General features: G+C 39.7%; 1 protein-coding gene across 13 annotated transcripts in view; it reads right to left on the reverse strand.

Moving 5' to 3' along the window:
* The window catches only part of SGMS1 (sphingomyelin synthase 1), a 208,142-nt gene that overhangs the window by 81,222 nt on the left and 100,428 nt on the right, over positions 1–26,492 (reverse strand). For 9 of the 13 annotated variants that reach the window (XM_075130927.1, XM_075130924.1, XM_075130928.1 and 6 more), the window contains one exon: positions 10,934–11,012. The exons of 1 other annotated variant lie outside the window; for it this stretch is intronic. The gene's annotated coding sequence lies outside the window, so the exon portion shown is untranslated. Of the gene's footprint in view, positions 1–579; positions 654–10,933; positions 11,013–14,333; positions 14,464–26,492 lie in introns of those variants that run through there. 3 more of the 13 variants (XM_048856971.2, XM_075130929.1, XM_075130926.1) reach the window with 2 other exon arrangements.

The raw sequence follows: 26,492 nt of genomic DNA on the forward strand, positions 1-26,492 counted from the left end.
TTAGAGTTTGTCCATTCAGCAAGGACACATATCTATAAGATCAAACTTCAGAATTCCAATTGAGTGTTTCAGCATGCTTTTTACAGATTTAAAAATTTTATTAAAGTTAATGTTGAAAATCAAATTTACACAAGTTAAGAGGGAAGGTACTGTACATACTGGGTCTGGCTTTGGTTATGGGGGATTGCAAGTATAGGTTACAAGGTTCATAAGGTACATACATATCACAAAACCAGCATAGATCCAGATTGGGGTGTGGGAGTTTTTAAAAGTGTCAGTGGATAAATGGGCTCGGGTACGCCACCCATGGACTGTATTAAGAGTCCAAGTCAGTATTGATGTAGAGAGTAAGTACATGGGTGATACTAAGCTCTCTCCCCTCCAAACTACAAAGTTCATGTTACACTTCGTCTCTACTGAATGCTCACAGTTCACACAGTTTTCAAACTGTTTCCTCTGTATTTCACTTTTAAACTAAAAAGAAATCATAGCAAAATCCTCCCTAAAAGCAGCTACAAACACCACACACCTGCTTAATTCCACACGTACAGATAAAGCATTTAAATAAAGCATTCTCACCAAATACACGCCGGGCTCAAGGATTGCTTCTTCTCCAGCTGTATTTTCTCAGTGTACCGTGTACAAATGATGTCAGCAGCACTTAAGACGAGAGGCGGAGAAAAAAGCATACTGGGAAATCCGGTCCAGCTGGAGAAAGCCTGTGACTTATGTGGGTGGGTGGAACTCTTTCCCGTTATAGTTCATCTGATAGAGATGATCCATTTCACTATAATTTGCAGAGCTTAGAAGAGTGGAGATAGACGTGTCTATAGAAAGCAGCTTTCATGGTATGCTGGGTGTGGTACTGCTTAGCTGGTTTAACCATGAAAGCTTTAAAAGAATGAGTCAACCTACTGAGCTTTTAAAACTAAACATTTTCATTGTCTGCTAAAGAAATGCATTCTTCCGCGGATTTTTTTCAGATGAGTTAACACAATCTGGAGTTTTAAATTGCTTCTGAAGTTTACCACAGTTTCATGTGGCAGTTTACATTTCACTTTAAATGTGTTCCAACTCTTACCAGCAAAACAATCACTTATATGTATTTTTTATTAATCAGTTTACAAACTTTAGTACAGCACTCTCAAATCCAGTAATTGTATTGAAATATCTAAATTAATTTGATCAAAGCTAAAATTCAGCATGGCATTGTACATGGAAAATAAACTAATAAAAAAACAGAAAGCAGGGATAAAGTATTATATCACAAAGCTCAGAACCAGGACGGAGACAAATGTTCATTCTCCAGCACACAGACATCTGAATCTAAAGCTGCTGCCCTGACTCGGAAAGCAAAAACTCTAACATGCTCTGACTTCCTTCCAGACTACATAATACTAGATGCAACATATGTCAAACTGCTAGAAACTTGCTGCTGGTTTTTATAAGGCAGACAACACTGTTATTCTGTGAAGCAGTATTTCCTAATCCTCCTCCCCACCTGACACCGGAGAATATTTTGAGGGGGGAGGTGCAGGAAAAAGAAGTGGCTGGGTCAGCCTGGGAGGAGAGACACATACAGAGTACAAATAAATGTGCTGTTGCATGTGATGGCTCCTTGCCAACAAGGGAAATCAGAATCAGAGAAGTGAATGGATGAAAAGGAGGTGACAGCAACTGCATCTGGGCATAGTGCAAGGGTACATGGCAGGATATTCATCTGCCAGTTCAAGCTGCGGTAAGATCAACAAAGGATTTCTCCATCAAAACCTTTCAAATATCAAATATCACCACTACACCACTCTAATACTAGAGGTTACGACACATTAGCAAAAACTAGACTAACAGGAAAGGAGTACTTGTGGCACCTTAGAGACTAACCAATTTATTTGAGCATAAGCTTTTGTGAGCTACAGCTCACTTCATCGGGGTTTGTCACAAATTTAGGGCTTTCAGCATTTATGTAGTATGATATTAGGTTAAACAGATTTTAAAATGAAAAATTAACTCTGAACTAATCTTACTAAAGTAAGGATTCCCCCTAAAGAAATGTTCTTGCTGAGTTTATCTCCTCCAGCATATAGGCAAATAACACAGTGCACAGCGAAGCCAACTTGCAAGAAAAGCCAGACTTTGGCAAAGATAGAAAAGGCAGTTCATTCTCCTGTCAGCTGGAAATCTATATGATCCATTGGCTGAATAAATAAATGGGATGTGTCCAGGGTGATCAAGTTCCCTGATGAACAGATAAAATTCCATGTAAGAAAATGGATTAGTTAATGCTTCTACAAGCAACAAAACTCATCTTGTGTGGTCTGTGAACCTCAGAGAGCACCTACATCACAATTAAACACCTGCAGCTGGCCCATCTTCACAGAACTCAGGCTGTGGGGATATAAAATTGTGGTGTAGACATTTGGGCTCAGAAGAGCCCAGGCTCTGGGACCCAGTCCCCTCAGGGGTCCTACATCTCCAGTCAGAGCCCGAATATACATTGCAACTTTTCAGCCCCACAGCCTGAGCCAGATGATGCAGGCCAGCCGTGGCTGTTTAACTGCTGGGTAAATGTACACAGAGAAAAAAGAGTACCATACTATGTCCCAGCAATCAGTGGAAGCCTGGCTGGAAACCATCTGTTTGGAGGAAGAAGCGCAGCTCTGAAACAATACAGAGAAATTCCCTCCACGCACAGAGCAAATGGATACATGTGTTTGAGGGTAGTATTTCTTACATATATTAGGCCTGTTAGTCTTACCTAGTCTGTCCTCATTCCTGAAGATCCTGGAGACTATCGGGACAAAGCAACCCTTCAGTCTGCATATACCCCTCCATACATTTTTCCATAATATGAGGACACAGAATGATAGGATTTGAAGGGACTGGAATGATCATCTAGTCTAACTCCCTGCCAAGATGCAGGATTTGTTGTGTCTAAACCAGCCAAGACAGATGGCTACCCAGCCTCCTTTTGAAAACTTCCAGTGAAGGAGCTTCCATGACCTCCCTAAACCTGCTATGCTGTAATTTGAACCCACAGCCTCTTATCCCACCCTCTATGGCAAAAGAGTTTTTTCCATCTTTTTAATGGCAGTATTTTAAGTATTTGAAGACTGCTATCATGTCTCCCTTAATCTCCTCTTTTCCAAACTAAATACACCTAGGTCCTTCAACTTTTGCTCATATGACCGCATTCCATCCGTTTGATCGTCCTTATCACTTGCCTCTAGATCCTTTCCAGTTCCTCTACATCCTATCTATACATTGGCATCCAAAACTGGACAAGGTACTCCAGCTGAGGCCTAACCAGTGCCCAGTAGAGTGGTACTATCACCTCCCATGACTTGCATATTATGCATTTTTTAATGTTAGGGATGCCAGAAGACTTCTGACTGCAGAAGACCAAACACCCCTGCCGCGCCTCAAGGCCCTGTCCCTTCCCCAAGGCCCCAGTGCCGCTCACTCCATCCCTGCTCCCTCCATCACTCACTCTTCCCCCCCTTTGCTCATTTTCACCAGGTTGGGCATGGGGTTGGGGTGCGGGAGGGGGTGAGGGCTCTGGGGTGGGGCAGGGGGTTGGGGCGGGGGGGATGGGCTGAAGGTTTGGACTGTGGGAGGGGGGTGCAGGCTCTGGGAGGGGGTTTGGGTGTGGGAGGGGGTGGGGCAGGGAGTTGGGGTGGGGAAGATGGTTCGGGGTGCGGGCGCCTCCCCGAAGCAGCCGGCCTTTCCCTCCTGCTCCTAGGCAGAGGCACAGCCAGGTGGCTCTTTGCGGTGCCCCCGGCAGCAGGCACCGACCCTGCAGCTCCCACTGGCTGCAGTTCCCGGTCAATGGGAGCTGCGGAGCTGGCGCTTGGAGCGGGAGCAGTGCGAGGAGCCCCCATGGCCGTGCCTCTGCCTAGGAGCCATAGGGAAATACCAACTGCTTCCTGGAGCCATGGAGAGCCAAGGCCAGGCAGGGAGCCTGCCTTAGCCCTGCTACGCCGCCAACCAGACTTTTAATGGCCCAGTCAGAGGTGCTGACCAGAGCCGCCAGGATCCCTTTTCAACCACGCATTCTGGTCAAAAACCGGACGCCTGGCAACCCTAGTTAATATGACCTAAAATGTGCTTTTTTTCCAACAGCATTGCGTTGTTGATTCATGTTGAGGTTGTCATCCACCACAACACTCAGATCCTTCTCAACACTGCTGCTGAGAAGACATAGGGGCTTAAGTTAAAACAATCTGGTTTGTCATTGATCTTCGAAAATTTCTGATAGTTAAAAGGTATATGACAGATTTGAAAAAATTAAAAAGCACCCTGTTACGTCAGGGAACATAAACAATCATACAGTGACTGTCAAAAGTAATCTTGGGGTGTGCACATTAAAATGGCTGACATAAGCAGGAACATTTGCAAAATCTTGGAGGAGAAAGTTCAGCTGACAACCAGTATAAGGGTGCTAGGGCCAGTTATTGGAGTTGATTATAAATAGGCTTGAATTTGATTTTTTTATATAATTTTGATGGATAATATCAATGTTTATTTTTAAGATTTTCTATACTTATCAATTTAAATGTTCACAGTTGTGGGAAATTATGGGGGTCAGACAATTTATTTATGACAGTAGACACTGAGATGCAAAAAGTTAAAGCTTTGAATCATTAAAACACAAATTCTCATCATATATGCCAAAACATACTAAATAAATAGCCTTAAATCAAACTCTAAAAAGTTTTCAAGCAGCATTTTTCTTACTTGGCCTATCTGTAAAATTCAATTATCATTGATGGAAATATTTTTCATGCGCATGCGCACAGGGAAATCAATGTTTATCAACATTTACCAATAAAAATATAATCCTTCCAAGCCTGATTAAGGCAAAGAGGGCAAAGTGAAACTCAAATTGGAGAACTAAGTTTATGCCTTTTTGTTTGTTTAGTTGTCCCTCGCCCACTTTACAGTATAATACGAAAAGGCAACCTTAAAGGGTTTTTTAAATTTAATTTGACTTTTTCCACATTTTTTTCCTGCTTGTTTTTTTTCCCTTGGAACTGTCAGGAATGTCAAGTCTAGCCTTCCCTATTTTTGAGGAAGCAGTCTGAGGTCCCAGAGGTGTTTCTCTCAGGCTTTAGTTAAAAGGAATGGAGTGTTTAAGTTTTAATGAAGGCACATTTGCTGCTAATAATTTCCCAGACATTTGATTTTAATTAGTTAAAGAAAACAGTTTTACACAATACAAACAAAATCACTTTCCCTTCTTAGGTTTCAGAGTAACAGCCATGTTAGTCTGTATTCGCAAAAAGAAAAGGAGTACTTGTGGCACCTTAGAGACTAACCAATTTATTTGAGCATAAGCTTTCGTGAGGCTCACGAAAGCTTATGCTCAAATAAATTGGTTAGTCTCTAAGGTGCCACAAGTACTCCTTTTCTTTTTCCCTTCTCAATTAATCAGGTCGGACTTGCATGGTATTTAAGAAAAACAGGGGAGACAATATCTGATTTGCTAATATAAAACAAAAGCATACAAATACTATTTGTAACACACAAACAAATAGAACAAACCTATTCTGGCAGTATCCATGTTTCCTTTATATATCAGCTGCCTTTGACTCTCCTCTCCACAATACACTGATAGATGGATTTACTCAAGCTGGTCTCTCCTTTCTCTGTAAAATCTCAGGGTAATAGTGAATAATTGTTCATCCGCCTCAAGAGCTCACCTATTCAGGATTTCAGCAAGTTCAGGCATGGATAAAGTCCCTATTAGACTGCAGTTTTAGTGGCTGGTAAGAACACCCAAAGAACCAGATAACAGCATTTGCTAAAAATGCTTTTTCTTTTTTCGGAGGAATGGACAAGAATGTTGTGATTTTTTTTTTCAAAGGTAGATCTTATCACAGTTCGTTATCCATGTCTTTGTCACCTCCAGGTTGAATTACTGAAGTGAGCACTACACAGATAATGTTAATCTTAAAATATACTTTAAAATAGAAATGCTTAGATCTTAAAGCCATTCAGAAACTCAGAGCTAGGACAGATCCAGTCTAGACACTTTCTAAGTGGTATTTTCTGAAGGGACTGCTTTGCATTAGTTCTCAATAATCTGTACTATCTACAAAATGATTTCCAGGTCACACTTAAGGTTCTGGTTGTTGCCTCAGCACTGGGGATCATCTGAAGCACACAACAGCTTTTAAAAATCCCTAATTTGAACAGTAGTACATTCTCATCCAGTGGTTCTAGGCTTTGCAACTCACTTCTACCATGATCCACCATAACCTCAGAGAATAATGCAAGACTCTCCTGGTTACCCAATTTTTTCCCCAGAAATAAGGGGTGGACTGGGTTTGGCTGGTATTATGGGATCAATAAAAGGCAGTGTGATTCTGGAACTGAGGTAGTCTTTTTAGGAATGCCTTTTAATATGTTTGACTATTGTGTGCAGTTTAAGTATTGTAAGTGCCCAGCGAGCTGCCAATAGATATTTATTTAGCTTTAAACAAATAAATAAGATAGTAAACTTGGTTATGACATCTCAAAGTATTTGTGAACTCCACTTCATAGCTCCAGCTTCCTGGAGGATAAAAACAAGTGGGTGGCCAAAGAACTGTTACCTTGTGTGTGGTCTCCTAGATTTCAGAAGCGAGATTTGCAAGCACTGGTGCCAGGGACAGAGGTCGCCTGCAGTGAGCATGAGTCAACAATGTGGCTAACTGGACGGGATGCGATATGGTGCGCATCTCAAGGCTGTGTGAAACAGTGACATGTGGAGGAAGTCTACCCTCTAATGATGCCCATTTGTTGTGTTTACTGTTCATGGTGATGTGACTCTATGGTGCTTCGCACTATGAGAGAATGCATGTATGTGTGGTTTCTGTTGGAATAGAGGGAGAACACCTGTCGATACTGCCTTCTGTCATACTGTCTTCACTCTGCTTCATCTCCTCCTTCCCACGTGAGGCTCACTTAGCACAACAATGAATGCAGTATATATGCATAAAGAGGGGAGGACTGACTCTGAAAGCTGTCCCATTTTCCTTGTGCCGGTAATAATTTTATATTAGACACATGAGAGGCTTCTGCTCCAATCACTGACAGCATAAACTTAATATTAAATTAATATTGCAGTAGCTCAAACTATAGGGAAAGAAAAAGCACAAATATCTATCTTTGTTACTTTGCTCACATGACCCAAATATCCCATAACAATTTGTTACATAATGTCAGTTTGAAATCTGATAATTTATCTTACTGAGATAGTATTCAAGAAAAGGGTTCAAACCACTGAAATTTAAATCCCCAAATGGCAGACTACAGAAACTAGAGAGAGGGCTTAGTAGCTCATCTTTTTCTTCCACCTATCAGTGTGGAAGTTGCATAATGGCAGATGAATGCAAGTAATGCACAATACAAGGAATAATCTGAACTACTTATTCTCAATGCTAAATTAACTGTAAACATTGAAGAAATATCTGGGTGTCATTGTGAAGGTCAATTAAAACACCTACTCAACATGCAGCAGCCGTCAAAAAACTAGCAAAATTTTACGATGTGCTTGCAGTGGGACAGAAAATACGATAACTTCAGTGCGCACTCACCTGGAGTTTTGTGTTCAGTTCTGGCTACCCTATTCATCAATCAATGTAGGAATAGAAAGGATTTTGAGAGGGAGGGAGGGAGGGAGCGAGGGAGGGAGAGAGAGAGAGAGAGAGAGCGAGAGAGCGCGCGCGCGCGCGCTGTGAAAGTTAGAGGCATGGAAAGGCTTTCATATGAAAAGAGACTGAAAAGATTGGGACTGCTTTAGTTTAGAGAAGAGGGGGAAAGAGGAGAGACGTGATGGAGGGAAATAAAATACTGAATGGTATACAGATGGTATATTGGGAATTCCTATTTACCTTCTCTGACAAGAACAAGAAGATACCCAATGAAACTGAAAGACAACAAATTTAAAACTGATAAATAAATCCTCTTATTTATATGTAGCACAATCTATAGAACTCATGTTGCAAGATGTCATTGAGGCTTAGTCTGTAAGATCTTTGGGGAAGGCACTACTACAGGGATGACCAACCGGAGCCGGAGAAGAAGCCAGAATTTACCAATGTACATTGTCAAAGAGCCACAGTAATTTGTCAGCAGCCCCCCATCAGCTCCCCCACCCCGCTCCTAGTGCCTCCTGCCCACCGTCAGCCCCGCCAATCAGTGCCTTCCCCTCCCTTCCCACACCTGTTTCATGCGTGCAGGAGGCTCTGCGGGGGGGGGGAGGGGGTGGAGTGAGGGCATGGTAGGCTCAGGGGAGGGGTGGGGGCAGGGCCTGCAGCAGAGCCGGGGTTGAGCAGTGAGCACCCCCTGGCACATTGGAAAGTTGGCGCCTGTAGCTCCAGCCCTGGAATCGGTACCTATACAAGCAGCTGCATATTAACTTCTGAAGAGCTGCATGTGGCTCCAGGGCCGTAGGTTGGCTACCCTGCACTACTGTCTTTTCACTAGTCCCTGTGTGTACAGTGCTTAGCACAAGGAGGCCTGATCTTTAGCCTCTAGCTACTGCCACCAAACAAGTAATAAATAGTAAGACTAAGAGCTCAGTTAGTAGTATTCAAAAACAGACTAGTAATTTTTATATGGATAATGAAGACATCCTCAGTTACTTTAGGCTTCATGGCATAAGGCAGCCTCTCACAGGCATTAGAAAGAAACTTATTCTATGGAAAATTTATTATGGGTATTTTATCAACTTTCTTAGAAGCATCTAAGAGTATCCACTCTGAGACAGGATACCAGACTAGATGGACCATTGGTCTAATCTAGTTTGGCAACTCTTATATTCCCATGTTCACTTCTTATATTTTAAAGTGCTTTTTCCAATGCACCATGCTAACTACTTTTAAAGTTTATCAGAAATGGATAGTAGGATCTCTTCTACACAGGGAAATTATTGGAAAATAAGTCTGCAAATGTGTGCATCTGTTCATTTCAATTACAACTATTAACAGCTGTATTACTTTGAGGTTTTACTGTCTTCAAAACATTTTCAAAGCAATCTTAAGTAATATTTGAAATTAGTTGGGCACAATATAGGTCACTTTAAAACATATGATACTGAAAAGCAATTTAAACAACACCTTCACTCCAACAAGCAATCAAGTCTCTTTCTATGAATATATATCAGTCAACTACCAGAAACCACTTGTTTACTCAACCATTAACAAATTAAACTAAGAAAGAGATCGCTTCTCATTATTAAAATGTTACTGTATATGCTGAATTCTGCCTGGTGAAGCAGGATTTTATTCCACTGCAATAAATGCCATCTAGTGTTTTTTTCAAGAAAAATCACAATCTTTCATTCAGAACTTCTCTCTCTCTCTCTCTCTCTCTGGTTCAGATAAGGGGACCCAAGAATTCAAGCTGTGTAAGAAATCCAATTAGATAAATGATTTCTCAATAGACTTAGGCAGGCAACAATACAACTTGCAGGATTGCACTGATTCATGTCAACTAGTGCAAATGGATTTTGTGAGAGTATGTTATGTGTGTATTTGGCATCAGACTAGGCATGGCCTTATGCTTGCTTGATTCCTTTAAACTTCAGCATCTTTCCTTCTATAGTAGTATTCATTTGACTTTTAATTCAAACTACTTTTAAATTTTAAGTTTACAGAAAGCCAGAAAGGAAAAAAAAAACAGGTACCAAGCTTTATAAATAAATAGACCACACACATATAAAACATATCAAGCAAAAAAAAAGGAAAAAAAAAATCTTAGGATTTTTCACTATTGACTTCAAAGGGAGCAGAATTAGGCCAGCACTGAGCACATCTGAGAATCCACATATTCTCCTATACTTCAACAAACATGGACAAATGATTTTAGAGTTTTATCAATGTATAAAGTCATGCTCCATAGATTTTTCTGCAAGAATTAAATACACCATTTCGGGAATTTTTTCTCGAGATCTTCCTTAAATTGACAAACCATTAATGATTTAGAAGGAATGTGGTTAACAGGCCATTTTTTGGACCACCATCAAATTAAATGATTATTTTGAATGTTTTCCAACACAGATATTTTAAAAGATTTAAATGGGAATTATGAAGGCCTTTTTACATCATCCTTTTTTTAGTGGACAAAGTATTGCCGAGGATCCTGTGAAATGTATGACGAACACAGACATTGTAACAAATCTAAGCATCCACAATTTACTGGGTCAACCAGCTCACAAGCTGCAGTATTTAAATAGGCTGAAATTACTGCTCAAACTAAGAGAGGTATAGTAAAAGAAATGGGAAACTGGGGACAGGAATACATTTTGTACATCACTCTACACAGTGTCCTTTTACCATATGCCCACAATATTGTATGTAGATGTGTTGGTTGGGTTACCAAATACTTGCTCAAGCCACTCACTTGTTTTATGAACCAAAACACATTCAAATAAAATAGCACTAGAAAGGGATCTCAGGCTTCAGAATACTCTTCATATACAGTAGTGATATGAAATTCCAACCACCTGTATCATTCACTGATAACAGCTAACACATTGCAAAATCATTTGAAACAAGGAACTGGTTTTATGGACAGTAATGGAAATTCAATAAATTAGTATAGTTTCCAAGCATGTATCACTCTCAATTTTAGCTCTTAGTGAACACTTGACAAATTTATGACACTGAACAAAAAATACTCTTTGAAAGGAATTATTTAAAATGAAATACTTTTGACCTACCCAATGAACAGATAAATCCTAATTACAGAATTACAAACAAACAGATAAATATGAAAAAATGAATTTAAATAACCACTACTTTTAACCTGTAGGTAAATTTATTGCACTTTTCCCTGATGATTATCCTTGATGCAGGCTAGATGATTTTGTCCAACTGCTTTTTTTTAAAATCAGGTATGATATATCCAAGCTCAGTTAAATCACCTATATAAAGAGAACACTCCTTACCTGTAATCTTCTTTGTTGTACACATCACATCTTCCCTCTAGTCTCCAAATTTGTTAGTGTTCTGCTATTGTATCTCTACCTACCAGAAAGCAAAGAGACAGTTCAGTTCTCACAAACATTTTTGTCATGGATTTAATATCAAATTCTCCTAACACTTCCTTATTTAGATTCAACAAAAACATGTCTGTATGTGCCACAAACCTGTATAGCTTATATAAGAGCTTTCCTTGATTTTACCCATTTATTGCACCAGCATAATTATCCAGCATGTATTTATTCAGTTGCTTTAATTACTCCCTATCACAACCAAAAACAATATCAGGAAATATGGTGTTATAAAAGAGTCACAGGAAGGAATATAGAAAATTCTCTCTTTAAACTATTCTGGTGGTTTTGCGCAAGTTCCTTGATTGTTTCTATTGCCGCCGTTTAAAAGTCAAACAAATACATTCTCTGATCCACCAAGAGATGGGGGCTGCAAAGAACCCTAACAAGACCTTAAAGCTTTGACCAGAAGTTCTTGTATAGGAGGAATATGACTAGCATCCAAAGAATGAAACAGATACTTTTTAAGGAGAAATGGTAGAAACACAAATCCCACACATATTTTTCTGTAATTCTATAAACCTTCAAGTACCAGGTAAAAATAAATTGGGGACTAACTACTAATGATGTGCTTTCCAGAGATGCTGAGCCCTTGCAGCTCCCTTTGTCTTAAAGGGAGCTACAGGAGCCGAGAACCTGTGAAGACCTGATCACTAACTACTGTAATTCTACCCAAAGGTACACAAAAATCAGTGGAAAAAGCCATTCAAACTCCCCTGTCCCACTAGATTACATGAAAAAACTTGTCTAGAGACCTGTCTTTAGAGTCAATAACATTCAGAGACTTGGGAAACACATGAAAGTCCCAAAATAGAGTAAGCACGTCTTGCACCAAAGCACAGACTTGATTCCAATGTTTTAAGTCTGAGATCTCCAGCTCCCATAGTGGATTCAGGGGGGGTGGGGGGGGGAGGAAGAGAGAGAGAGTGATAGGCACCATTTCTTCATCTTTATGAACAATAACATGGTATTGAAAGGAGGAGCAGACGATCAAACGAACAACAGGGAGAAAACAGCATGGAAAGAAAGGGAAAAGCAGCGCATGAGCAGAGCACTGTTTATGGGATGAGCAGTGTGGAAGGAGTATTTGAAGAACTGGGCTTATCACAGAATGGTCTCTCACTGAGATGGTTAATTGATTCTGGCTGGGAGCTTGGTTAAATGCTTGCTTAGAAACTCCAGCCCTGAAAGACTTTGTGAAGCTTGGGAGTTGAACCTTGGCAAAGGCCTGCTCCACCGTTAGAAGACTTAGCCTGGAATTTAAGTTAGCTTTCAGGAACCTGGCCTAGGCAGAGGCCTTCTTCCAACCTTCAAAGGCTCAGTTTAGTCTAGAGACAAGGCAGAGAGCTAAGGAGGAGATGAGAAACCCACATCGCATAGTAGGTCCAAAACTTTGGATGTCAAAATTAGAGATGGAATCATGTCATGAAGCTCAAATCTGGATTCCAGCTTTCCCAGACCTCAGGAGTATTCAGATTCCTGTATTCTGATGTAAGCCTATTTCCAGTCACAATGTTCGGCATGGTAAATGTTGTGAATCCAGATGACTCTTTGAAGAGAGGTGGGAAAGAAATAGGAAGGCAGAGATCCAGCTTCAGATTGCAACCAATTCTGAGCCAAACATGTATCCCCCTTCCTGCAACATCAGTTCGCTGAATGGGAAAGAGAAATTGAGGGAAGTAGGAAGGAAGAATTAAAAAAATACAACATAAAAAAGGAAAGCCATTTAATTTATTTAATACTTCAGCTGATTTAAAATGCCAATAGAATATAGCCTTTATTAGAAGTTGCCACCAAAAATTTGATTTAATTTTCAGACCATTTATACAAGAAAGGTGTTCCCAGCATACTATAGAACACATCTCATGCTTTGGCAACTAAAGTTCAAAAGAGGAATACTGTGTCATACTCCACATGAGTCACTATCTTAAAGTGCAAAGGAAACAGAGTTTCCGTTCCCCTTCCTATACTCTGATTAACTTGGTATAATTCAAAACTAAAAAGTCAATTTATTTCAAGAATTCTCTTTCATGTCAAGTTTTTCCCCAATACAAAAGTGGACTTAAAAGTTCCCTTTATACACATAAATATGCATTTGCTTTGTTAGTGTATATATATCTGTATATGTACAAGTCCAAAACAAGATTTTGATAATTCTGCCTACCAACAATCCAACCCCTTCTGGAAACTCAGATGAATCACAACACCAGTTTTTTTCTTTCTTCAAATGGATCAAGAAATATTTGACAGTATGAGTGTACAGATACTACACAACCTTTGACTTCAGTTTGTGTTTTGGTTTCCTCTTCATAAACATCTAAAATCATGTCTCAAATAAGGACTGAACACAAAGCAAATCTCATCTACAGCCAAGCTCTACAATACAACCGCATTTGCTCCAACTCCTCAGACAGAGACAAACACCTACAAGATCTCTATCAAGTGTTCTTACAATTACAATACCCACTTGCTGAAGTGAAGAAACAAACTGACAGAGCCAGAAGTTACCTACTACAGGACTGGCCCAACAAAGAAAATAACAGAACGCCACTACCCATCACCTTCAGCCCCCAACTAAAACCTCTCCAACACATCATCAAGGATCTACAACCTATCCTGAAGGACGACCCATCACTCTCACAGATCTTCGGAGACAGGCCAGTCCTTGCTGACAGACAGCCCCCCAACCTGAAGCAAATACTCACCAGCAACCACTCACCACACAACAGAACCACTAACCCAGGAACCTATCCTTGCAACAAAGCCCGTTGCCAACTGTGTCCACATATCTATTCAGGGGACACCATCATAGGGCCTAATCACATCAGCCATACTATCAGAGGCTCGTTCACCTGCACATCTACCAATGTGATATATGCCATCATGTGCCAGCAATGCCCCTCTGCCATTGCCAAACTGGACAGTCTCTCCGTAAAAGAATAAATGGACACAAATCAGACGTCAAGAATTATAACATTCAAAAACCAATCGGAGAACAAGTCAATCTCTTTGGTCACTCGATTACAGACCTAAAAGTTGCAATTCTTCAATGAAAGAACTTCAAAAACAGACTCCAACGAGAGACTGCTGAATTGGAATTAATTTGCAAACTGAACACCATTAAATTAGTCTTGAATAAAGACTGGGAGTGGATGGGTCATTACACAAAGTAAAATTATTTCCCCCCCTACGGTTCCTCACACGTTCTTGTCAACTGCTGGAAATGGCCCATCTTGATGATCACTACAAAAGGTCTCCACCCCCCCACTCTCTTGCTGGTAATAGCTCACCTTACCTGATCACTCTTGTTACAGTGTGCATGGTAACACCCATTGTTTCATGTTGTCTGTGTATATAAATCTCTCCACTGTATTTTCCACTGCATGCATCCGATGAAGTGAGCTGTAGCTCACAAAAGCTTATAAGTAATAAATAAATAATTTTAGATAAATAAATAACAAATAAATTTGTTAGTCTCTAAGGTGCCACAAGTCCTCCTTTTCTTGAAGCAAGTCTTATGTACTTCAGTTTTCAAACAGCTTCAGTCTTTTCCCATCCTTACTTTACATCACTGCGTAAGAAGGCTGTCTTTGCTGTTAGTTGTATTATTCCTCTCTGAGATGTTCCAAACAATCCTAGTAATCACTTTTACTCTTAGATTAGTAAACTGGTCTTCCTCTGAAGTTCAGCTGCCTTCTTAAAGAAAGATATTTAACTTAATCTAAGCTTTTTGAAAGTGCTTATTACATTCAGTCTCTCCACAAGAGTACCCAGAAAGCTGAGAGCAGAGAGTTCAATGGGCTGCTTTCTTCCTTGGAGTTGGTTTTCTGAAATGATATTGCATCTTCAGGAAAACAGTGCAGTCTTTCAATGGTTCCTTAAGAAATAAGTCCTCTTTCTTCCTAGGAAAAAGTTTAAAGTCAAAAGGTTTAAAGGTAGTGGCCTGTTAGCTAGGCATCTGTGCACTAACTTCATGCTTTTTGTACTACCTTTTTTATACATCCCTCTTACACTCAATGGTGCAGTGTAGCTTAGTGATGGGTAGATTTAAAGACTGTAATTTCTTACTACTTTGGTTGGAGAGGTCTCTTCAGGGCTGTTTCATGCAGAGAGTCTGATCAGATGTGTTAACAACCCTCTATTTTATCTCTGGATGACAGAATTCATTTGCATCGCAGACACCTATTTCACAGCTCACTCCAGTTAAAACTGGAAAGCCAGATTCACAGAGCCAGTTTCAGCTCCCTGATTCTGTGTGTGGCCCTCCATGCAAGTTAGAGCAGCCTGGGGGTTAACTCTAAAGTGCACAGCTGTCAATGGTCCCCAAGGGACCATGCGCTCTTTTATCCTCATCTGGTGCTGTGTGCGCCACTCACTCCTCTCTAGAGCTGCAGGGTAGATGACCCTGTAAGAGCGGTCTACATGGTCTCTACACGCGCTGGGTGCCCCACCATAAATACTCATCTAGGAGGATAAGGTTGGTTTCCATTCTCTTTGTGAAGACACGTGAGTGAAGAAAATAATTTGCCCCAAAATCTCTCATTAAATTTAATAGTCAGGAACTTTTTTAGATAATACTAATCTAAGATTGTCCTGCTGAATATATATACACACACAACAGCAGCCTTTCGCGATGTACGTTTTTCTGCTGTTGCTAGTCAGGCATGGCTTTTTCTCTTTGGAATATCCTTCATAACTTCAAGATTTTCCCCTGTGGTGGCTGAACTGTGACAAGCCTGATTACGAACACCACAATTTACATTATGGAACTTTAAGAATAACGTCCATAGATTCTTTATCAGAGATAATTAATAAAGTTGTATTGGATAACATACTGTACAGTTACAGTTTCACTATCATTCAGTTTGAAACATTTTCAGAACATAAAAAGTATTATGCATTTCAAATAAAACAGGTATTCAGCACTACCATGATACGTTTCAGATGTGTTTTAACAAAGAATAATGAAGCTAACAATAAGTTTATGAAAAATCTCCATTTCAGTTCAGCATCATATGTTTGAAAGAAATATTTCCACTTAGTGGGGACTTTGTATGGTGACCTGTGGCACACAAAGTTTCATTCTAGATTGGAAGATGGCATTCCCAGCATGGGAAAGAAAGGAGTGGTTGCACTTATTACCTTTACTTCTCCTTGAAAGCAAAGGCAGAGGAGTCATAATCCACAAGATACAGAGGTTACAATGTACAAGGCCTATTCTGTTACAATTCTTCCTCACAGGAAATAAATCCCAAAACAAAGAGGATCTCCCTTTTACAGAGAGAACACATGGTTCCTGAATCTTCGTTACTAAGTGCCACAAGAGGCATACAGCGTAGTAACTAATCTCTATTTGATGTTCTCTTAATACATTTGTTTTTTCCCCAAAATTATGTTTTTTATTGTTTCCTTTAGAATCGTTATCTCATAGTTTGCTTTTGTATATTGATGACATCATAAATGTAGTGAATAAAGTTGTTTTAAAGTTTTTCCTTCTTTCAAAGTTTTGGTGAAGTGAGCATTTTAACATATATTAGAATTTAAAAATATTAAAAATGTAATGCTCTAGGATAGATTCTGCAACTATTACTCCCACTGCACAAGAAGCAACTTACTAGCCAAGTAATTTCTCTGATTTAAAATTGGACTGTGTCTATAGTAAGATACTAGTTAATATGCATAAATTTAAGCATGTGAGTATTGCCATTGAAGTTAAATGTTTGCAAGATTGGGATCTTAATCTTCTGCTCCTGTGATGACTTTTTATTTATTTATTTTTAGAGGGGATTTTATAATTTACTTTTAGAGGAAAATTATCTGACACCCTGTCTGCTATATACACAAGCACATTTTTCGTTTCCATTATACATCAAGAACATATGCACTTTTTCTCAGGTTCAGAAGGAAGTGGGAAGCAGACCAATTAAGAGTCTGTGGGCAAAGATAAAAGGTGTAAAAAATAGGGGCAACATCGTGGCAGAGGTCTACTATAGACCAGCAAACCATGATAGGGGAGGTAGATGATGCATTTCTAGAACAAACAACAGAAATACACAAAAGACAAGAGCTGGTTAGTTATTGGGGACTTTAACTACCCAGACTTCTGCTGGAAAAGTAATATGGCAAAACAGAAAATTTCCAGTAAGTTCTTGGAATGTGTTGGGGACAACTCTTTGCTCCAGAAAGTGAAGGAAGGAACCAGGGGACAGCCACTGTAGACCTGAGTCTGACCAACAGAGAGGAACTGGTAGCAAATCTGAAGGTGGAAGGCAATTTGGGTGAAAGTGATGATGAAATGATAGATCGCACAATTCTAAGGAAAAGAAGGAGTAAGAGCAGCAGAACAAGGACTATGAACTTCAAAAAAGTAGATTTTAACAAACTCCCAGAACTGGTAGGTAAGGTGCCATGGGAAAAAAATCTAATGGAAAAAGAGTTCAGGAGAGCTAGCAGTTTCTCAAGGAGGCAATATTAAAGTAGGATGACCATATGTCCTCTTTTGGCCAGGACAGTCTCTTTTTTCAGCCCTGTCCCGGCCATTTGGCAAAACTGGGCATTTGTCCTGTTTGCTCTTGCCAGCCGATCATCAGGTATTATAGAATATTAAAGAATATTTACATAAGTTAGATGTACTTAAGTCAGCAGGGCCTGATGAAATTCATCCTACAGTACTTAAGGAACTAGATAAAGCAATCTCTGACCCATTAACAATTACCTTTCAAAACTCATGGAGGATGGGTGAGGTACCAGAAAAGTAAATAGGGAAACAAAGAAGACCTGGAGAATTATAAACCAGTCAGCCTAACTTGGATACCTAGAAAATTATTAAACAGTTTGCATGCACCTGGAGGATAAAAAATTATAAGTAATAGCCAGCACGGATTTCTCAAGAACAAACCAATTCAATTTCCTTCTTTGACAGGGTTATGGGCCTAGTTGTTAAGGGGCAAGCGGTAAACAGAGCTGGGTCAATCCTTTATGTCTAGTGGAGACCAGCCCCTGGTGTCTAGCTAACAATTGATCTTTCAAGTTACTGACCCCTTAGGAGGTGCTAAACACCTTATAATTCCATTCAACAGAATATCAGTGCGAGCAGAATGTGCCCAGCTCCTCCCAGGAGGCAGCTTAAAGAACATAAATCATGTCTTGCATTTACATAACTTGTGAATAACTTTCAAAAAGTCACTACGGACATTCTATACTTGGTTAATGGAACCAAGATGTACCACATTTGTGCTTATGTGGGCCACAACAAACCAAAAATTGAAAAACCACTGCACTGCAATCAGAACGAGTTCATGTAGAATGCAGGTTTTCCACTGAAAACAATCTACGTGCCTTCAGTTGATATGCCAGGCAATGCTTATTTATATTTTAAAATAACGAATTTGGCAAAAGAGCACTAAAAATTGAACTGAACACATTGCAAAATGGTTTCTACCTTTTTTAACCATGTTCCTGTCTCACCTAAATATTTATTTTCTCAGATTTAGTCTGCATTTTTATACCTTCACAGCACAATTACCTAAGTGACAATGTTCAGTTCTATTTACACTGTCTATCAGTGTTCAAACATGAATCTCAGTTTCTTATTATCTGGAACTATCTATCTGGAGCCAGCACTTTCCAGTAGAACTAGAATCAGATGCAAATCAAAAAAGATACTGAATGTGACTGGTGTTGGGTGATCTGGGCTAGAGTTAAAAACAGAATTAGCCAAATTTATTGTCTATGCACCCTCTGTGCAACCCCACTGACTCTTTTGGAGTTGCACAGAGCACGGTGGATAAAAATCAATGATTTGTTTTTTTAATTAAAAAAAACGGATTTTTTTTTTATGAAATGCTTTTTGAGGGAAAAAACCTATCTAAAGATAATTTTAATTAAGATATATTATAGCTCAAAGACATCTCATTGTGGAATAGGGATTATAAATTCTAATTCTATAGTATGAGATAATATATTCATGTCATGTTTCAGAAAAGTTTTGTAAATGAGTTCCAATAGTTCATGGATTAGGGACCCAATCTTATGGGGTTCCAGGGGCTTCTGTATAGATTATTTAGGTTAATCTTTCTATCTACCCAATGGGACTCAGTGCTCAGTCTAGAAGATACTACCAGAGATGCTTAGTTTTGCAGTTCTCAGACTGTGGATTTGTGTCTCCAGAGATAAAATGCTTGTTAACAGCAAAAATGTTTTCAAATAAATAAATAAATAATATATAGAGGTGAGAACTAGCAGACCTCAACCCTATTGTCCCTCTGCAAATTTGGGTACACAGAGTTAATCCCTTACCTCTCTCTAAAAGTGCAAAGTTTCAAAAACTTCAATGAATAGAAGATTATTGGGGACGGAATAGATCTGGACAAGGAGAAGAAGTCTGGAAGTAAATGTGAGAAGGGAGGGACAGGCAGTAGAAACAAAAGTGAAACTGTTTCAGCAGCATATTCTAGAAGTCTTGAGGTCTTTCTCAGTGTAGCCTTCATTGATTTGAGATCTACCATACCATACCATTCTCTCACTAGAAGGGAAAACCTATAATGGCAGCAGGCCGTAAAAGAGACCCAGTTTGGGAATATTTTAATGAAGTTCCTCTACCTACGGGTAAAACAGGCATGCGTGCAAAATACAAACAGTGTGACTAAGAAATGCAAGACCTGAATGAAACAACATCATGAGAAGTGTTCCTTCTCAGGAGGAAGTTGCGTTGAAGATGATGAAAGGAACATGTCTGAACATGCAGGATCTTCAGGTTGGTAAACTTTTTTATGGACTGTCTGTCTTGCTTCTGGACTATTCTTGAATTCTCATGTTTGAGCAAAAATTATTGTTGTTACTCTATGGTACTATCATTTTAGATGCAGCTGTTTTAAAAAAAAATAAATAGCTGAAATAGGCAGATCTTCCTTTTACAATTTCACCTTTAAAGTAGTAAAGAGTGTCAGTGAATGTAATGAGTAATACTAAATGAGCAGTATGGTAATAATAATTAAATAACTGCATGGACTTATTTTGTTTAGGAGAATCCATCCTCAACGTTCAGGATTCTGAAGACTATCCACCTTCAAGATCACCATCATTTTCTATAGTTTCAGAGTTATCTGCCAAAGATAGTGTTTCAGTCACATCATATATATCACATAACCACAATATATCATCTGTAGTAAAAAGAAAAAAAATCTCTATCATCCAGAAACAGACATAGATAAGTTTGTTATAAGAACCAATAGATTACAAAAAGAGGTGTAATTGATGAAAAAACTGCTTGGGTTGTTTATGCAACAAACTCTCCTTTCCGTATGATTGAGAACCCACACTTCATTAACATGGTGCAGTCATTAAGACCCGGATACAATCCACCCTACAGAGCAGATGTCACAGGCAAATTGCTGGATAAAGTGTATGAAAGAGAAATTGAGCAGCGTGCAAAAGGTCTAGAGCAGGGGTAGGCAACCTATGGCATGTGTGCCAAAGGCGGCACGCGAGCTGATTTTCAGTGGCACTCACACTGCCCGGGTCCTGGCCACCGGTCCGCAGGGCTCTGCATTTTAATTTAATTTTAAATGAAGCTCCTTAAACATTTTTAAAACCTTATTTACTTTACATACAACAATAGTTTAGTTATATATTGTAGACTTATAGAAAGAGACCTTCTAAAAACGTTAAAATGTATTACTGGCACCCGAAACCTTAAATTAGAGTGAATAAATGAAGACTCAGCACACCACTTCTGAAAGGTTGCCGACCCTGGTCTAGAGGGTAAAATTGTTAACCTGAGTCTTGATGGGTGGCGCAATATCCACAATGATCCTTTTGTATGTGCTTGTGAGACAACAGAAGACTAACACAGCTACCCCTCTGATACTTGACACCATGCAAGGCACTGCATTTAGTCTTATTGAGTGGAAATCCATCAACCTCATGAAGAAACTTGCACAAGTACAGACAGATATCATCTTCCTTTTCAAATGCAAACGGATGGACATCATAACAAATGAACTGAAGGTGAAAAATCCATTGGTCTGTGCAGTATGTAGATAGCAAAGTGAGAGATTATGCCACACACTATCAAAGAAACTGAGGAACCACCTGATCACCAGATCCTATACAGCAAACAGGAAAACATCAAAAAAGAGCTCTCCAACTTGGAGACGCTCATAAATAACCAACCTTCCTTACAAACTGACTTTACTAAAATAAGACAGGAGATCTACATTACACACTTCACCTCTCTACAAAGGAAAAAGGACTGTAAGCTGTCTAAAATCCTACCTGCCACCTGGGGCCACAATAGTAGTACCCCTAACTCGCCCAGCAATATCATCAATCTACCCAGCTACACACTCAGTCCAGCAGACGAGTCTGTCCTATCTCGGGGACTCTCTTTTTGCGCCACCACCCCCACAAACATGGTACAGTTCTGCAGTGATCTGGAAGCCTACTTTCACTGTCTCTGACTCAAAGAATACTTTCAAGATAACACTGAACAGCACACTGATACACAGATATCTTCCCACCAACAGCACAAGAAGAAGAAGGTCACATGGACTCCTCCTGAGGGTCGAAATGACAGTCTGGACGTATACATAGAATGCTTCCGCCGACATGCACAGGCAGAAATTGTGGAAAAACAACATCGCTTGCCTCATAACCTAAGTCGTGCAGAATACAATACCATCCACAGCCTCAGAAACAACCCTGACATTATAATCAAAGATGCTGACAAAGGAGGTGCTGTTGTCATCATGAACAAGTCTGACTACCAAAAGGAGCCTGTCAGACAATTCTCCAATACCAAATTCTACAGGCCACTTTCCTCAGATCCCACTGAGGAATACACTAAGAAACTGCACCATCTACTCAGGATACTCCCTACACTAACACAGGAACAAATCAACATACACTTAGAACCCCGACCGAGGTTATTCTATCTACTACCCAAGATCCACAAACCCGGAAATCCTGGACGCCCCATCATCTCAGGCATTTGGCACTCTCACTGAAGGACAGTCCGGATACGTGGACTCTCTACTCAGATCCTATACCACCAGCACTCCCAGCTATCTCCATGACATCACTGATTTCCGGAGAAAACTACAATGCATTGCTGATCTTCCAGAAAACTCCATCCTAGCGACCATGGATGTAGAGGCTCTTTACACAAACATCCCACAAACAGATGGAATGCAAGTTGTCAGGAACAGTATCCCTGATGATGCCACAGCACAACTGGTTGCTGAGCTCTGTGACTTTATCCTCATGCACAATTATTTCAAATTTGGTGATAATATACACCTCCAGACCAGTAGCCCCACAATATGCCAACATTTTTATGGCTGACCTGGAACAACGCTTCCTCAGCTCTCGTCCACTCACGCCCCTTCTCCACCTACGCAACCTACATTGATGACATCTTCATCATCTGGACTCATGGGAAGAAAACGCTGGAAGAATTCCACCACGATTTCAACAGCTTCCACCCCACCATCAACCTCACCCTGGACCAACACGGAGGTCCACTTCCTAGACACCACGGTGCAAATAAGTGGCGGTCACATTAACACCACCCTATACCGAAAACCCACCGACCACTATGCCTACCTTCATGCCTCCAGCTTTCATCCCGGACACACAACACAATCCATTGTCTACAGCCAAGCGCTGAGGTACAACTGCATTTGCTCCAACCCCTCAGACAGAGACCAACACCTACAAGATCTTCACCAAGCATTCTCAAAACGACAATACCTGCATGAGGAAATAAGGAAACAGAACAACAGAGCCAGACATTTACCCACAAGCCTCCTGCTGTGAGACAAGCCCAAGAAAGAAACCAACAGAATTCCACTGGCCATCACATACAATCCTCAGCTAAAACCTCTCCAACGCATCATCAGTGATCTACAACCCATCCTGGACAACGATCCCTCACTTTCACAGGCCTTGGGAGGCAGGTCAGTCCTCGCCCACAGACAACCCGCCAATCTGAAGCATATTCTCACCAGCAAATACACACCGCCATAGTAACTCTAACTGAGGAACCAATCCATGCAACAAACCTCGATGCCAACTCTGCCCACATATCTACACCAGTGACACCCTCACAGGACCTAACCAGATCAGCCACACCATCACTGGTTCATTCACCTGCACGTCCACCAATGTAATATATGCCATCATGTGCCAGCAATGTCCCTCTGCTATGTACATCGGCCAAACTGGACAGTCCCTATGTAAAAGGATTAATGGACACAAATCAGATATTAGAAATGGCAATATACAAAAACCTGTAAGAGAACACTTCAATCTCCCTGGACACACAATAGCAGATTTAAAGGTAGCCATCCTGCAGCAAAAAAACTTCAGGATAGGACTTCAAAGAGAAACTGCTGAGCTTCAGTTCATTTGCAAATTTGACACCATCAGCTCAGGATTAAACAAAGACTGTGAATAGCTAGCCAACTACAGAAGCAGTTTCTCCTCCCTTGGTGTTCACATCTCAACTGCTAGAAGAGGGCCTCATCCTCCCTGACTGAACTAACCTTGTTATCCCTAGCCTAATTCTTGCTTGCATATTTATACCTGCCTCTGGAAATTTCCACTACATGCATCTGACGAAGTGCGTATTCACCCACGAAAGCTTATGCTCCTATACGTCTGTTAGTCTATAAGGTGCCACAGGACTCTTTGCCACTTTAACAGAAGAAGGGAATGTCTTCCTTACAGAAACAATTGATATATCAGGAAATGCACACACAGCAGAATACTTACAAGAAGCAGCAGTAAAAAGTATAACAAACTGAAAAAAAATTCAAATGTCTAGTATGCAACTTGGTCACAGACAATGCTGCAAATGCATCAAAGATGAGAAGAAATTATTTAGAAGAGAGTCCCAAACTAGTAACATACGGTTGCAGTGCTCATTTGATGCACCTCCTAGCCAAAGACTTCAGTGTTCCAGAAATAAAGGCTAATGTTGTTGAAGTTGCAAAATACTTCTGTAACAACCACTTTGCAGCAGCTGCTCTGAAAAAAGTGGGAGGCACCAAGCTAACTCTCCCACAAGACGTGTGATGCAACTCAGTAGTGGACTGTTTTGAGCACAATATCAAGAACTGGCCTAATCTGAGGACAGTTTGTGAACAAAATCGTGAAAAAATAGATGGCACTGTCACAGCCAAAGTTCTTAACATTGGGCTTAAGAACACATGTCGAGTACCCTGAAGCCTATTTCTGTAGCCTTGAACAAAATGAAGGGAAATAGCTGTTTTATTGCTGATGCTGTTGAAATTTGGAGTGAGTTCTTAAAAAGAGAAATATGCAATGACAGAGTTCAATTACAAGCATTAAAAAAACGAATGGGACAAGTACTAACTCCAGGTCATTTTCTTGCAAATATTCTCAATACTCGGCATCAGGGTCAAGCCTTAACTGCGGAAGAGGAGTTGGCTATGACATGGACACCCAGCAATCATCCCTCCATAATGACAACTATAATAAATTTCAGAAGTAAGGGGGAACCATTCAAGAAATATACATTTGCTGATGATGTTTTAAAGAAAGTCACACCAGTGAACTGGTGGAAGTCACTTAAACACTCGGATTCAGAGACTGCTGAAGTGATAATCTCACTTTTAACAGCAGTTGCTGTCTTCTGCCAGTATAGAAAGAATATTTTCTTCCTTTGGACTAATTCATTCCAAATTGAGAAACCGTCTGGGAAAAAGCAGGAAAGCTTGTTTTTCTTTTCCAGATTATGAACAAACAGGAAAATGAAGGTGAAGACGACTGAGTTAGCTGAGTTAGTCTGATGTTGACCTGGCTGACATAGTCTATTTAATTTTTGTTTTGTTTTTAAAAATATTTCCTCTATTTTAGTTAGAAACAATTTTAACAAAAACAAACCTGATTTTAAAAAACTTGAATGTTTAACTAAATTCAAAAATTCATATGCTTGTTTTGTTAAAATATTGTATGTTTGCTGTTGAAGAAAAAAATCCAGAATACATAATGTTGTTGTTTTAGTTAAATAAAACGATTTAAATGTCTGTCTGGTGATGTTCTCCTCCAAGAGGCATGGCAAAAAAATCCTCCAAATATTAATGATTAACCTGTTGAACTGGAGATAGTTCACCTCCCAATGACTTCATAAATATCTGCTTCAATTACCGTTGGTAAATGAAATAACCGAACAATCATTCATTTTCTGATATAGCTGTAAAACTAATTGGAAAACTTTTCAAAATAAATCACTTTAAAAATGTATAGTGTGTACCTTCTAAAAATGAAACTTACAATTACCTCTGAGATGTGAAGAATACGTATTAAGGTTATAACAACCAACAAATCACTAGTATAACAACTAAATAAATCACTAGTCAGGAAGACTCGATTTAATAATGGATTTCTACATAAAAGTGCACTTTTATGTAGCTATCCATGATTAAATCGAGTCTTCCTGACTACTGATTTAAATCATGATTTAAATCAAATCCACCCTAGTTTGCCCTTCATTGTCACCGTATTTTAGTAGCACATGAAAAGACAGAATCTGACAAAGCAAAATGTTAAAATATTAATACCCAAAATACACTACTTATAGATGCTGTTCAGACATGTCAAAAGACAGGCCCTGCCCTGAGAACTTACAGTCTGAAAGGCAAAGTAAAAAACAAGGATTAGAGGTGGAATAACATTTACAATAAATATGAACAGGGTAATAAAAATAATAAATGCAACCACAGTACAGCACATGATTATTGGTGATCAGAGTAAGTAATAGTGCTTATTGTCATTTAATTTTCAGAATATGTGATGAGGGATACAGTAATATTAGATATCCCTACACTAGGGACAAATGGCACATGCACACACTCAGATTCACGCATGTACTTCTCATGGAAATAACAGGGAGCCACATTGACTCGACCAAGGGCAGAGTATGTCCCATAGCATGTGCACATGCAAGGACCATAAGGCAGAGAAAAGTGCCAGTTATACTGTAGAGTAAACGCTATACTAACGTAACGTAACTCAAAATATTTGGTAAACAATGGTGCAGTTACATCCAACAGTCAGAGGTTAAACAGCATCCAGTCAGCCATATTTCTCCATTCAAAAGACCTACTTTATAAAAATATTGATGATTTATGTTGCAGCAATAAGAAAGGCTTCTACTATCTACCTTTCCACCCCCCTATGGCAAAATAGGACTGAGAAAGCCTGAAGTAACAGACAGAACTAAGGATTTTCTGGTTTTAAAGCTGTATAAAAAGTTAAATAATTAACCGACAATAACCCTCTGATGTACACCTATATATAATATTACTCCAATTTTTACAGATGGGGAACACAAAAACTGAGTGACTTGCCCATGGTCACAATATTTATGGGGCAGAGCAGAGAGCAAAACTAAAGAGTTTATGGTTCCTTGCCTCCCACTGGCCTTCTA

This window comes from Caretta caretta, chromosome 7 (assembly GCF_965140235.1).
Source record: "Caretta caretta isolate rCarCar2 chromosome 7, rCarCar1.hap1, whole genome shotgun sequence".
NCBI lineage: Eukaryota > Metazoa > Chordata > Testudines > Cheloniidae > Caretta > Caretta caretta.